The sequence below is a fragment of the Coloeus monedula genome, assembly GCF_965178545.1.
Source record: "Coloeus monedula genome assembly, contig: HAP1_SCAFFOLD_121, whole genome shotgun sequence".
In the NCBI taxonomy this organism is placed as follows: Eukaryota; Metazoa; Chordata; class Aves; order Passeriformes; family Corvidae; genus Coloeus; species Coloeus monedula.
In genome coordinates, this window is record NW_028120784.1 from 149,030 (window position 1) to 155,348 (window position 6,319).

Below are 6,319 nucleotides of genomic sequence, written 5' to 3' on the forward strand. Positions count from 1 at the left end.
AGCCCACAGATCCCCAAGAAAATCTAAGATTTCCTTGCTGCTCATGCAGTTTTCTCAGACTGTTTGTCAAAAGTTATTGGTGGCTATTTTTTAAATGAAAGGAGTAGAGAGAAAATAGCTTTGAGGCATATTGGGCTAGCATATTGTTCAGACTCTGTACAGGAACAATAAAGCTTTTAGGATCCTTTGATTGACATATATAATGAAGGTAGCTGTCAAACCTTTGTGCAGCAATTTTATTTTGTATTGACAAGCTATTTCACTGGCCAGGGTTTTGCATAAAAGGAATCATTCACATTGTTGTGGTGCTGCTATTTACAGAGCCTAGAGGACAGTGGCATCACTACAATATAAAGATTAATATTCAAATTTCTTTTGAAATACATAACTCTGTATGCAACCTATCCTACGTGCACATCTTCATACAGGGAGAAAGGCATTGTTCTGCAGAGAGAAGGGGGCCTGGAGCTGCTGGGGGTTGTTGTTCATTCACTGATTCATCATGTAGCTTTTGAAAAGCCACTTAGTCACTCTGCAGTTGAATGTTTCTCTCTGGGGAGCAGAGAACAAAGCCTCAACACAAACTGCCATCACTGTTACCAGTCAGTGGCAGAGCTCACAGAGCCAGCATGGGGTCAAGGGGCTGCTCTGAGCAGCCCTTGTGTGCACAAAGCCCAGGACAGCTGTGCTCCTCCCAAAGAAGCTTCTTTCTCCTGCCAAAGCAGTGGCAGGGTCAGCTTGGGCTACCTAAGACAGCAGTTGCTGCTTGCCCACTACCTTTCTTTGATTATGAACAATAACTTGCCAAGAAATCACTAGCCTCAGAGAAAACAGGCAGAAAGCAAACGAGAGGGCAAAGCAAAACATAAAGGAGAGGGGGGAAAAAAAATCCACATAAGCAAGGATGACTCTCACACTATTTGCTATGCAGTCAAGCCCACAAGTGGGTTGTGTATCTGAAGGTGGAAATACAAAGACGTGTCCTGTTCCCTGGGGAAAGGTAAGCAACTTCTCAAATGATCTTTAGAGGCTATTATCAGTCTCGCACTAGCACTGACATACCCTGTGCCCAAAGCCACAGCATGCACACACTGTATCCATAAAAAGAGATATTCATAGCTCTGCAGCTCATAGAAGTGCTGTGCCCGTGCTCTGGTACCAGTTTCATTTAAAACAAAACAAAACAAAAAAAAGTTTGAGTTGCAAGTGAGGGCATGGAAGAACTTGCACGGCAAGAATTTGGAAAGAGCATGGTAATCCAGCTTGGTCAATGGGCACACAATTTTTTAAGAGTGTACCACGTTTGTTTGTTCAGTCATTCCTATATTCATTTTCAAGTCCAGAGACAGCAGCTTCATGTCTAGCCCCAAAATAACAGCACTGTCTGAGACAAAACCAGCTTGGTCAGGGGTACCAGAGCTTTTCCCAGCCCGTTTATGTAATAAAGCATTATATACAACTGTTGGAAAACATACCAGTTTAAAAATCTTTTATCTATGACTTTAGCCAGGTTTGCTCATCTTTGCCCCAGGGGAAGGGAACTGAAGCTTCTTTCCAGGGCATTGTTTCTCTAGGTGAGGCCTGATGGGCTTAGCATTTCAACAGACTGGGAGTAGCCCCAACAAGATAAAGCCATCGATGGAACATCAACAGAACCAACAGAACCTCAGTGGCCATCTAGGAACATCTACCCCAGACTCTGCCTCCGGCAAAGACTGATAAGAAATTCAAGCAATGAAGATCTAATTAACATCAGAAGCGAAGAAATCCGGATCTAATAGGAGAGCAGATACTAGGAACTACACAACTTGAGACCAATGAACACTGACCCAATTCGTTTCTGTGAGTTTTGACTGCAAAAAAGATCTGAAAATTCTAGTAAAGATCATGTGTCATGGAATGATTCTCCGCACACCCGGGCTATGTGCGGATGAGATGATTTCTGTGGTACATCCTGGCCAGAGAAGAAAGTAGTGCCTTGACTCTCTAACATTAAAAATGTTGTTGGAGGCTTTTTGTTTTTCCTGCAGTTTCAGTGACACAACCAGGAAGCAGAACAGGAGCTATATGTCCCTGTTACTTGGGTCCTAAAATACAGAGAAAGAAGACAGGGCAGAAAGCAAAGAAGAAAAACAGCTTTGTCCTCATTCACATGATAGCCCTGTAAGGCTTTAACCCAAAAGATGTAACTGTATAGTGAAACATCTATGGGGGACTCTCTTGCCTGGCACAGAGGGGTTCTGCAGATAGACTTCCAGGGTGGGGAAAGAGTACCAAGTCGGCAACACAAATTACTTCAGGCCAAACTCCAATACATAACTAGAGATTCCATAGATACATCCAGCCTTAAGCCCAGGAGCAATACAGGTGGAGAGAACGGAGCCTGGGTGATTAAAACTACCTATTTAAGCAGTTCAAGGCAGCTGGAAGCAGCACTGGTGCCTCTGGGTTTCTCTGTTCATTATTTAAGGTGAACATAAAAACACAGAGTGCAGGAGCCCAAGGATGTTCCTCACTGGCTTCAAGCTGGCAGTTTGCTAAAAGCAGCGCTCCTTGGTTTCCTTGGTTTGCCGACCAGCAGTGCCACCTCCCCTCCCTGCTGCCACGGTGCTCAGCCTTCCCCAGGGTTAACAAAAGGGCACGTTACTCTGCTTCGCCAGATTTCAGCTCTGAGAATTTCATTCTGAACAGTTCAGCATCTGCTTTAGCCAAAACAGTTCCGCTATTTCCAGGAATATTATTAAAGGAAAAATATACTGCTTGGCACACGCTACCTAAATTCAGGCAACCTTTTACATGAGGATCTCTAGCTCCGGAAGGGAAATTTTGGAATCTGGCAGAGAGGTGACCTTTGTGGTAGAAATGTGTCTATCCCTATCAAAACCTACCTACCTTTGGCCAGATTACAGAGCAGGGAAATACTGCAGTTAAGGGCACGGTAACGAGTTCTGAGAACTGCAGTTACTTGCTGTTTCTGCTGTGGGCAAGAGGTCCCTGATCTCCTGCAGAGCTGCAGCTTGTGCTCACCCACTGCCTTGGCCAGTTACGGCTGCACAGGTCCTCCATGGCTGGATGACGAAATTACAGAGCCAAGGGTGAGCGGAGAGACCAGCATTCCATCTGACGCCTACATACATTCCCGTAACTTTCGGATACGGGACAGCCCCATCTGCCACACAGCCCAGGGTCAACGTCAGCATCACGAGTGCTGCGCAGGCACGAGGGCACTGCAGGAAACAAACTGCGACCAAAAAACCCAGGGCCATTACAATACATCGATGCACAGCTGGAAGAATTAATGTCAAGCAGACAACGGCATTGCAGACGTCCCCTAATAACGAAGGCTTGAATCTGCTGTCTCAGTAAAACTCTCTAAACGAGGTTTGTGTGCAGCTTATGGGGAGTTGATGAAAAAAATATAAATATAGGCCATCATTCTGCAAAGCTTCACAAACCCAAACCCTTGCATTCAGGTGCCATCTCTCGGACTTTGCTGCAAAATCAAGGCCATTCACGTTAAAAGCACAGACAAGAACATCTGCTCAAACTGATGTGTTTTAACTGTATTAGTTAATTATCCAGACAACTCTTCTTATGTCATGGAAATGCAGTTTGAACACTGGCAGATAAATGCTCTTGCATTAAAAAGGGAGAAATCAGTATTTGCTGTTGGATGTAAGCAGCCATTAGAAGAAACAGTCCCACCTTTCACCCAAGCATACCTTCTCCCCATCTTCAGCACATTATGCAGTCCTTCTGTGTATCCGTGTGTGGGATCTCAGGACTCATATCCATATACCGAGAACTGGCATGTCATCATCATCCTGGAGAATGATTTCAGTTCATTAAGTGCTGCTAGGAAAAAGATATAATTCCTCTCACCAAAAGCCTCAACAGGCTACAAAGGAAGAGTACAAGGAAAAGTTAACTTCTTTCTTCATTATATGTATGCCCTTTCCTCATGCATAAAGCAGGAGCAACACAGAACTTCTATACATATAAAGAAGTTCTATAGATAGATAGATTATATACTTCAGTACATATATGTACGTAGATAGATATAGATCTATGTATTATTATGTACATACTTCAGGTCTGGTTAAAGCACAGCGGCGAGCAGAGGGGGTCTGTGGTGCTTTCATTCCGTGAGAGAAGAAAACCGTACCTCCTGCAGAAGGCAAACTGTCCGTGCAGACTGCAGAAGGCACTCAACAAACAATTTTGGTTTGTCACTCAAGTGCTTGGTTAATGATTCACCCTGAACAACCAGGCAAGGAAGAAGCGAGCTTGTTCTCCTTCAGTGCACTGGCTGCATTAAGAAGAAAGAGCTCAATGTGGAGCCAGTGCAAGAGAGAAACTTCCCACCTGCACTGCTGCAGGAAACTCTTCCCAGGAGTATGAACTGGGATTATGTATCACAACAGCAGGTATGGCTGGAACTATGGAACCAACCCAGCCACACACGGACCTTGTGATATATTTTTCATTAGCAGAACCCAGATCCTTTACGCAGTAGTTGCCTCCCAAATGTGGAAACTGCAAGATAAAAAGCACATTTGGGTGACTTCTTGATGGGTGACTGCAGAGCCACAGGCTCATCTCAGATCTCCCACAGACCCAGCCTTGGAGTGCCTGCAAATTCCTTTTTTCCTCTTATGCTTCTGAATGGTTAAAGGCAGCGTGGCGAGCCATTTTACAGGGGATTTCAAGAAAATGACACGCTTGATGTTTACATGTTTTTGCCCATGAGACAACTTTGATATGCCTTGTGAAACACATGCTTTCACAGAAATCTGAGGAGGAAAACGACATCACCAAGAACAGTAAAATCTTGTTCTGTTTGGAACAGACAATTTTAACAAGACTGTTTTAACGGGAATAGCATTTGGTAGATATTTTTAAATGTTGGCAGCAGGTTTTGCTAGACAAAATTTTATGATATCATTCCTTGGATAGATTGCTAATCTGCAAAAACCCATCATTTGAGACCCATTCTAACATTACAGAAGTCCCTTGATTTCCATGTACACAAGGTCAGGCCATTTATGAGTGTAAAGTGTCCCCAGTACTTAATTTTTCCAGGTGACACCCGGTGCCACTTGGCTGTTTGAAAGACAATTTGAGCCAGTACACTTCCACAAAGGACTGCACAGAATGGCCATGTTCTTCTTCCCTTCTAAGAGTTGCATAAGCAGATATAAATGTTTCTGTGTTCAATAACTAAAATTAAGATTCCCTTTGCTTGTAGCCTTCTTCGAGAATGTCACTATTCTGTTTGAGAAACCACATCCTGCTCTGCATCCTATGTGGATTCATTCTGTCAATCCAGGGAGATCAAGTTTAATAATCTCCTGAAAGTCCACAGTAAACATTTCTTTACACACTGGATCAGATCTGATGAACTATACAACTTCACACCAGCCAGGAAAGTGTGTGGGACTGACTTTTTAACCAATGCAGACGTGGGGGTACACTTACAGGCCAACTATAATTTTCCCTAGAGAATGCTGAGCATATATTTTTTCCACTCAGAGCTATTGTTCCATGTTTTCCCAGGACTTCAGAGTATGTCCAGCAGTGACTGGAACCCCCATGCAGTAAACCCACTCAGGCTTACCAGGAAGCTTCTGTGGGAGCCTCAAGTTTCGGTGCAGCTCAGAAGCTGCACGCGCCTAAAGCATCTCCACGGGAACACGAAGCTTCCCTCGTGCATTTCATTTCTTTATCCGAAATATTCTTCCCACTCAGCCACAACCTAGAAAGGAAAAAAAAGGAAAAGAAGGAAGATCAATTAATTTTGACATAAGGAGTCTTGACTATCCCAACACACTGCCAGGTGAAAAAACATCCCTGCCCCTCTAACAAATCCCCCTGATACTGTCTCCATCAAGTATCAATTATTTAAACGCTGTATTAAGGAGAGTAAAGACACAATGCTTGGAATTCTCAACAACGGCTCAGCTTGGCTACTCCAAGCACTTTCCCACCTGGGGAGCTGAGCAGTTCCAGATTTAAACACCACATTTAATACAAATCTGACAGCAATTTGATTTGATTTGGCTGCCAGCATCGGAGCTGCTTCCACACAGACACACGAGGCTGCTCCGAGCTGCCATTTCATCGGCGCCTGGGGACAGGAACAGCACCCGCACCGGCCACCTGGCTCAGCCCGGGCTCCATCCAGCACCCACCGAGAGCCGCTGCGAGCTGAAATCCTCCCGGCCCCTCCTGCCGGGGAAAGCCTGCCTCCGGCTCCGGCTGCCCCCAGCTCCCACCTCCCGGGGAAAGCCTGCCTCCGGCTCCGGCTGCCCCCAGCTCT